We start from the raw sequence: 9,263 nt of genomic DNA, 5'->3' as shown, positions 1-9,263 counted from the left end.
AGGTTTCTGGCCCCACTCAACAACCGCTGCAGCCAGGCCTCTCTGTGCTCGACAGTCTGGTCTCCTGGAACCTCAGTCCTCGTCCCGCTCTATGTCCGTCCGTTACTAATGTCTTTGATTTATCGATGCCTCATCCTGACCTTTCTTATTGCCCATCTCTTTCACGAGTTGGGCTGCAAATTAGTCAGTTGAGGAAATAGGTAAAGGCCTTCTGGAGAATGCGGGCATCGATCCCGCTACCTCTCACATGCGAAGCGAGCGCTCTACCACTTGAGCTAATTCCCCTGCAGGAAGCTGAGGTCGTCTAGCTCCTCGCTGCGCTTTGCTTCCTTCCTCCCCTCTGGAGGATTCATGTTCCTGGAAGTGGAACAACTTTTTTGTCTTTGGTTCAAAGTGTACAAATTAGACCCTCCACACCTTCCGGGTGTGTGTAAAAACCTGTTAATCCATTGTGCTCTGCACGCGTGAGTTGGAGTCCTGTTCAATTCAGTCCTCCGCGTTCACATGACTACAAGCCAACGAGAAAAGCCTCATTTCCAGACTGCCGGAGAGAGCGATCGACAGTCTTGAAGTACTTAAGACAGGGGAATTAGCTCAAATGGTAGAGCGCTCGCTTAGCATGCGAGAGGTAGCGGGATCGATGCCTGCATTCTCCACAAGGCTTTCTTTCTTTGAGGACGCAATATTGCCTTCAACTTTATTGTGCGCTGCAACAAAGAATTCATATGAAGAGAGCTCTCCTACATGTACTGTAAGCACTTTGCTAGCCTGATTTCTCTTCCCACTCCTTTTTTTCTCTTAACTTTTGCATCAAGTTGAACTTTCCTCAACTTCCCTTTGGGTAGCGTTGGCAGTTTATCAGAGTTGGTTTGACAATGAAAGGCGTCCTGCTGTGTCTCCAGTGTTCACGTCTGTATGCGTGAACGGGCTGTTAGACTGCCAGCTATGATTCAATCCTTCCAAAGAGGTGTCTCACCTATTCACACCTCCAGTCACGTCACCTGACCTCACTGTGTTTCACAGCGTGTCCAAACACGACAAACGCGAGAAGATGGACTTTCAACCTGCTCGTTAACAGACGAGGTGGCCGAGTGGTTAAGGCGATGGACTGCTAATCCATTGTGCTCTGCACGCGTGGGTTCGAATCCCATCCTCGTCGCAGCAACTCCACTTTAGTCAGCTGTGTTGTCACGTCATCGAGCTAACTGGCTCCACCATCAAGGCCTGGATTTACATCCATTAATTCAGTTCAGTTCATCCAGCCAAGGAGGCCAAATCAATCCACGCACCACTGACCAAAAGTAAGCCGTGTCCAAAGACCTTCCTCACATACCTACGAGGGAACAGACGGTCCAAATTGCAGGAAGCTATCACAGCTTGTTACATGTGTCCACTTTCTTTTACCCTCCCAACTAAAAGAGTTCATTAAGATCTGATGAGAGTTTAAATGTTCCTTCACTCATGGAGGATGTCACTGTGATGTCACTGTGATGTCACCGTGATGTCAGAGAGATGTCACCGTGAGGTCACCGTGATGTCACCATGGTCACAGAGTAATTTATTACTGATAGGTTGCAGCAGCTGCTGATATGTGTGTATTAAGGAGTGTGTGTGTGTGTGTGTGTGTGTGTGTGTGTTTGTGAGTGTCTGTGTGTGTCTGTGTGTGTGTGTGTGTGTGTCTGTGTCTGTGTGTGTCAGCGTGTATGTGTCTGTGTGTGTGTGTGTCTGTGTGTGTGTGAGAGAGAGTGACAGCAGCTGATGTGTGTGTGTCAGCGTGTGTGTGTGTGTGTGTGTGTGTGAGTGACAGCAGCTGATGTGTGTGTGTGTGTGTGTGTGTGTGTGTGTGTGTGTGTGAGAGAGTGACAGCAGCTGATGTGTGTGTGTCTGTGTGTCTGTGTGTGTCAGTGTGTGTGTGTGTGTCAGCGTGTGAGAGAGTGACAGCAGCTGATGTGTGTGTGTCAGCGTGTGTGTGAGTCTCTGATCTAAAAGCAGTAATCACAGTTTAGGACAGCAGCGTTTACTTCGATCCTTCATGTTAAAATATCTCGTTCACTTCAAACCTCCCGTCCTCCGGAGCCGTCACATGATTCAAATCTCCCGTTCAGAACTCGCTCAATCACGCAGACGCTCGGCCCGCCTTTCAAAGTCACAATTTTGGCAAATGACTATAATTAATCCTCCTGAGCGGCGGTTTGAGTCCCAGCGGTGCCTCGCTCACCTGCTGACTGACAGCTCTATTTTTAAGTCTTCCTGTCAACAACAGGAAGTGGAGCAGGAGAAGAACGAGAGGCGACGGCTGCTGATGGGATGATGGACAGTCAGAGAGAAACCATCATCCTGCCGCAGTTAGTAAGGAAGGGAGGGAGGAAAGAAGGAAGGTAGGAGGGAGGAAGGAAGGGAGGAAGGTAGGAGAGAAGAAGGAAGGGAGGAAGGAAACGAGGGAAGAAGGGAGGGAGGGAGGAAAGAAGGAAGAGAGGAAGGAAGGAAGGTAGGAGGAAGGTAGGAGAGAAGAAGGAAGGGAGGAAGGTAGGAGAGAAGAAGGAAGGGAGGAAGGAAACGAGGGAAGAAGGGAGGGAGGGAGGAAAGAAGGAAGAGAGGAAGGAAGGAAGGTAGGAGGGAGGGAGTAAAGAAGGAAGGAAAGAAGGAAGGAAGGAGAGAAGGAAAGGAGGAAGGAAGGAAGGTAGGAGGGGGGGAGGAAGGAAGGAAGGTAGGAGAGAAGAAGGAAGGGAGGAAGGAAACGAGAGAAGAAGGGAGGGAGGGAGGAAAGAAGGAAGAGAGGAAGGAAGGAAGGTAGGAGGGAGGGAGTAAAGAAGGAAGGAAAGAAGGAAGGAAGGAGAGAAGGAAAGGAGGAAGGAAGGAAGGTAGGAGGGGGGGAGGAAGGAAGGAAGGTAGGAGAGAAGAAGGAAGGGAGGAAGGAAACGAGAGAAGAAGGGAGGGAGGGAGGAAAGAAGGAAGAGAGGAAGGAAGGAAGGTAGGAGGGAGGGAGGAAAGAAGGTAGGAGGGAAAGAAAGGAGGGAGGAAAGAAGGAAGGAAGGAGAGAAGGTAGGAGGGAGGGAGGAAAGAAGGTAGGAGGGGAAGAAAGGAGGGAGGAAAGAAGGAAGGAAGGAGAGAAGGAAAGGAGGAAGGAAGGAAGGTAGGAGGGAGGGAAGGAAGGTAGGAGGGAGGGAGGAAAGAAGGAAGGAAGGAGAGAAGGAAAGGCTGACTGACAGCTCTATTTTTAAGTCTTCCTGTCAACAACAGGAAGTGGAGCAGGAGAAGAACGAGAGGCGACGGCTGCTGATGACATGATGGACAGTCAGAGAGAAACCATCATCCTGCCGCAGTTAGTAAGGAAGGGAGGGAGGAAAGAAGGAAGGTAGGTAGGAGGTAGGAAGGAAGGAAGGAAGGTAGGAGAGAAGAAGGAAGGGAGGAAGGAAACGAGGGAAGAAGGGAGGGAGGAAGGAAACGAGAGAAGAAGGGAGGGAGGGAGGAAAGAAGGAAGAGAGGAAGGAAGGAAGGTAGGAGGGAGGGAGGAAAGAAGGAAGGAAAGAAGGAAGGAAGGAGAGAAGGAAAGGAGGAAGGAAGGAAGGTAGGAGGGAGGAAGGAAGGAAGGAAGGTAGGAGAGAAGAAGGAAGGGAGGAAGGAAACGAGGGAAGAAGGGAGGGAGGGAGGAAAGAAGGAAGAGAGGAAGGAAGGAAGGTAGGAGGGAGGGAGGAAAGAAGGAAGGAAGGAAAGGAGGGAGGAAAGAAGGAAGGAAGGAGAGAAGGTAGGAGGGAGGGAGGAAAGAAGGTAGGAGGGGAAGAAAGGAGGGAGGAAAGAAGGAAGGAAGGAGAGAAGGAAAGGAGGAAGGAAGGAAGGTAGGAGGGAGGGAGGAAAGAAGGAAGGAAGGAGAGAAGGAAAGGCTGACTGACAGCTCTATTTTTAAGTCTTCCTGTCAACAACAGGAAGTGGAGCAGGAGAAGAACGAGAGGCGACGGCTGCTGATGGGATGATGGACAGTCAGAGAGAAACCATCATCCTGCCGCAGTTAGTATGGAAGGGAGGGAGGAAAGAAGGAAGGAAGGTAGGAGGGAGGAAGGAAGGAAGGAAGGTAGGAGAGAAGAAGGAAGGGAGGAAGGAAACGAGGGAAGAAGCGAGGGAGGGAGGAAAGAAGGAAGAGAGGAAGGAAGGAAGGAAGGTAGGAAGGTAGGAGAGAAGAAGGAAGGGAGGAAGGTAGGAGAGAAGAAGGAAGGGAGGAAGGAAGGAAGGTAGGAGGGAGGGAGGAAAGAAGGAAGGAAGGAAAGGAGGGAGGAAAGAAGGAAGGTAGGAGGGAGGAATGAAGGAAGGAAGGTAGGAGAGAAGAAGGAAGGGAGGAAGGTAGGAGAGAAGAAGGAAGGGAGAAGGAAGGAGGGAGGGAGGAGGAAGAAGGAAGGGAGAGAGAAGGAAGGAGGAAGGAGGAGAAGAAGGAAGGGAGGAAGGAGGAAGGAGGAAGGAAGGAAGGTAGGAGGGGGGAGGAAGGAAGGTAGGAGGGAAAGAAAGGAGGGAGGAAAGAAGGAAGGTAGGAGGGAGGAAGGAAGGCAGGAGGGAGGGAGGAAAGAAGGTAGGAGGGAAAGAAAGGAGGGAGGAAAGAAGGAAGGAAGGAGAAAAGGAAAGGAGGAAGGAAGGGAGGTAGGAGGGAGGGAGGGAGGAAAGAAGGTAGGAGGGAAAGAAAGGAGGGAGGAAAGAAGGAAGGAAGGAGAGAAGGAAAGGAGGAAGGAAGGAAGGTAGGAGGGAGGGAGGAAAGAAGGTAGGAGGGAAAGAAAGGAGGGAGGAAAGAAGGAAGGAAGGAGGGAGGAAAGAAGGAAGGAAGGAAGAAGGAAGGGAGGAAACCCTATACCAATACTGCATACTACATCACTATAATACTGCAGTACTTTTACTGTAATACTGCATACTACATCACTATAATACTGCAGTACTTTTACTGTAATACTGCATACTACATCACTATAATACTGCAGTACTTTTACTGTAATACTACATACTACATCACTATAATACTGCAGTACTTTTACTGTAATACTGCATACTACATCACTATAATACTGCAGTACTTTTACTGTAATACTGCATACTACATCACTATAATACTGCAGTACTTTTACTGTAATACTGCATACTACATCACTATAATACTGCAGTACTTTTACTGTAATACTGCATACTACATCACTATAATACTGCAGTACTTTTACTGTAATACTGCATACTACATCACTATAATACTGCAGTACTTTTACTGTAATACTGCATACTACATCACTATAATACTGCAGTACTTTTACTGTAATACTGCATACTACATCACTATAATACTGCAGTACTTTTACTGTAATACTGCATACTACATCACTATAATACTGCAGTACTTTTACTGTAATACTGCATACTACATCACTATAATACTGCAGTACTTTTACTGTAATACTGCATACTACATCACTATAATACTGCAGTACTTTTACTGTAATACTGCATACTACACTCATAATACTGCAGTACTTTTACTGTAATACTGCATACTACATCACTATAATACTGCAGTACTTTTACTGTAATACTGCATACTACATCACTATAATACTGCAGTACTTTTACTGTAATACTACATACTACATCACTATAATACTGCAGTACTTTTACTGTAATACTGCATACTACATCACTATAATACTGCAGTACTTTTACTGTAATACTGCATACTACATCACTATAATACTGCAGTACTTTTACTGTAATACTGCATACTACACTCATAATACTGCAGTACTTTTACTGTAATACTGCATACTACATCACTATAATACTGCAGTACTTTTACTGTAATACTGCATACTACATCACTATAATACTGCAGTACTTTTACTGTAATACTGCATACTACATCACTATAATACTGCAGTACTTTTACTGTAATACTGCATACTACATCACTATAATACTGCAGTACTTTTACTGTAATACTGCATACTACATGTTTTCAGGTTAAAGGTCATTTATCTTCAGATTGTTTGAAGCTGCAGACAAACGAGAGAAATACACAATATAACTTTAAAAATCTGAATCTGTTGTTTTTTATAAATAAATAAATAAATAAGTATTGTGAGTGTTGACCTGCTGTCATGTTCATTAATAAAAAGTCATTATCAGGAAGAGTCAGAGACGAGCAGGTTGAATTAAAGCTCAGTCACATCAGAATCTGGTCAGATTAATAAAAGTTGATCTGAATCATCATGAGATCAGAGTTTGCTGCAGAATTTAAAATTATTTATTTGTTCTCAAGATTATAAGTTTTTATCTTCCATCAGGAGAACATGACGTTAGAAGGAGAGAACAAGGTCTGTGTGTCATCCATCTGTTCATTACTATAAATAAGATTATATCTGTTCACAGTCTCACTCTGCTCCGTTAGTCTAGGACACATGTTAAATATAATTTTTGTATGGCGCTCTTATATTGTAATACGGTAGCCTAACAGTGTTGGCTGTTATATGTGGGGTATTACGGTTTTTCATACCTGCGTGTATGCCATGCTGCTTCAGTTTCAGTTGTATGCAGTTGATGAAGGTGACGGATGGACAGAGCCGTACTTTATGTGAAAGTTCATTTAATAAATGATTACATTGAATAGACACTCCTCTTATACTTCTCCACGTCAAGTTAATCCTGCGCGACAGTCAGTTAACTTAACAAGACATTATGTATTTTATCACTTATTATTTTTATTGTATTTCAATCAGACCAACACATCATAATACTAATATGAGTATAAAGTAAAATACACACAGGATGTATTTGCTGCAGTGATTAGAGTGAAACATCTCATTATTTAAAACATGTCTGTTTGTAGTTTCAGAATAAATGTAATAAAAGTTTTTATATCTCATAAATTTGCTGCTAGAAAGTTTTTACTATTTATTTCCTTCGATATGACCCATGAGCCCTGACGCTACTGCGCATGCCCACACGATCAGCTGTGGAGGAGGCGGGGCTTCGGTGACGTACCAGGAAACGTGTTTCCACGCGCGTGTGTCCGGTTCAGTGTTCGGTGTGTTTCACGGTGAGTTTTTATTTTCATCTTTTTCTCAATTTATATGTTTTTTTTATTCACGAGCTCAAACTGCCGGTTGCTTAGAGACTGACCGGAAACAGCTGCTGCTAGCACGCGGCTACACACACACACAGACACACACACACACACACAGACACACACACACACTCTCTCTCGTACACGTGTGTGTGTTGTTGTGTGTTAGTGTAATAAAGTCAGAGCTAACGGTGTTTCGGTGTAAACGGTGACCGTGTTATCTGGTGACTCATTAAATGACGTTAACAGACATTAATGTTAAACTACTATTAAAGCTTTTAGGAGACAGTCACTGATTAACACGGTCACCATTTAAACCGAAACACCGGATTCAGTCAGAATGACGTCAGTGATCGTTTCCTCACGTGACAGTAAAACATGATAAACATTAAAACATCATCAGCTGTTCCTCTGTAAGACATCATGTTTCTACTTCTGATTCATTTAGATTCACTTTAATGTTCACTACTGTCCAGGATTCCTTCCTTCCTTCCTTCCTTCCTTCCTTCCTTCCTCCCTTCCTTCCTTCCCTCCATCAGTCAACTCATCTACAGAATGTTCTTTATTCTTTATAACTGATGCTCTTTCTATTTCTACTGTCATACTGATAGAGAGAGAGACTTCCTTCCTTCCTTCCTTCCCTCCATCTGTCCTTCCTCCCTTCCTTCCCTCCATCAGTCCTTCCTTCCATCTGTCCTTCCTTCCTTCTTTCCTTCCTTCCATCTGTCCTTCCTTCCTTCTTTCCTTCCTTCCCTCCCTTCCTTCCCTCCATCTGTCCTCCTTTCCTTCCTTCCTCCCTTCCTTCCCTCCATCTGTCCTCCCTTCCTTCCTTCCTCCCTTCCTTCCTCCCTTCCTTCCCTCCATCTGTCCTTCCTTCCTTCCTTCCTTCCACCCGTCTTTCCTTCCTTCCATCTGTCCTTCCTTCCTTCCTCCCTTCCTTCCCTCCATCTGTCCTCCCTTCCTTCCTTCCTCCCTTCCTTCCATCTGTCCTGCCTTCCTTCCTCCCTTCCTTCCCTCCATCTGTCCTCCCTTCCTTCCTTCCTCCCTTCCTCCCTTCTGTCCTCCCTTCCTTCCTCCCTTCCTTCCTTCCATCTGTCCAATCATTAAAAGGACATAGAGAGAGACATCCATCCTTCCTTCCTCCCTTCCTTCCTTCCCTCCCTCCCTCCCTTCTTCCTTCCTCCCTCCCTTCCTTCCTTCCTTCCTTCCATCTGTCCAATCATTAAAAGGACATAGAGTGCAAATGAAAGATTAAAATGTAAAGTGCTTTAAAAGAGCTCAATCATAAGCTCAGGAGAAGAGAAATGTTTCTAACCTGGATTTAAAAATGTTCACAGTTCTGCTGCTAGTTTGTTCCAGTTGTGTGCAGCATTTGGAATAAAGGAATATTTGATCTTTCCTCTCCTCGTCTCTAGAAGAAAGTTAAAGCTCCACAAACACTTGAGTTAAGAAGCAGGTTATTGTTGGTCTGATAATAAACTTAAATGTTTGTGGAGCTTTAACTTCCTGTTCTGTTCCTCTCTAATTATGAATATGTCTGATAGAATAACTGACTGTGTGTGTGTGTGTGTGTGTGTGTGTGTGTGTGTGTGTGTGTGTGTGTGACAGCGCTGAGCTTCTACCTGGACCAGGTGAGTTGATGATGTCATCATCAGACGACCAGCTGTGTCTGAACATCAGCAGCAGCTTCTCACCGTCTCCTTCCAGCAGAAGAATACAACTGACTGCTCAGCAGAGATGGGCTCAGGTTAGTGTGTGTGTGTGTGTGTGTGTGTGTGTGTGTGTGTGTGTGTGTGTGTGTGTGTGTGAGTGTGAGTGTGTGTGTGTGCATCATTAAGTAAGTTAAAGAATAAAATAACACTAGAAAATTCCAGGTAAATGTTGAGTGCCACGGGCTACTGCCGGGACAAGTACACAATTTATTTCAATTTACATCTTACTGGTCAGTATCAAGTGTAACAGTAGATGTAAGCAGAGAGTAGCACACAGAGCACAAGGCAGTAGCAACATGCACTAACTCTAAGCACTACACTACAGCACTTTACACTTCATACATACCCTGTATCAATATCATTCATATATATATATATATATACACATAGAGAGAGAGAGTATCAATACTACCTCAGTTAACTGGCAAAACAGACAGACAGGTAGAATTAGCCAATCACAAAAAAGC

The 9,263-nt window shown here is 44.9% G+C and overlaps 2 non-coding genes across 2 annotated transcripts; one reads left to right on the top strand and one right to left on the bottom strand.

The window, feature by feature from the left end:
• Positions 1 to 212: 212 nt before the first annotated feature.
• Positions 213 to 285, bottom strand: trnaa-cgc (transfer RNA alanine (anticodon CGC)). Its single transcript has one exon. It is a non-coding gene; the product is annotated as a tRNA-Ala (tRNA).
• A 792-nt stretch (positions 286 to 1,077) lies between these two features.
• trnas-gcu (transfer RNA serine (anticodon GCU)) lies at positions 1,078 to 1,159 on the top strand. The gene has a single exon. It is a non-coding gene; the product is annotated as a tRNA-Ser (tRNA).
• The last annotated feature ends 8,104 nt before the right edge of the window (positions 1,160 to 9,263 follow it).

This window comes from Scomber japonicus, chromosome 9 (assembly GCF_027409825.1).
Source record: "Scomber japonicus isolate fScoJap1 chromosome 9, fScoJap1.pri, whole genome shotgun sequence".
Classification (NCBI taxonomy): domain Eukaryota; kingdom Metazoa; phylum Chordata; class Actinopteri; order Scombriformes; family Scombridae; genus Scomber; species Scomber japonicus.
This window is presented reverse-complemented; position numbering and strand designations above follow the sequence as displayed.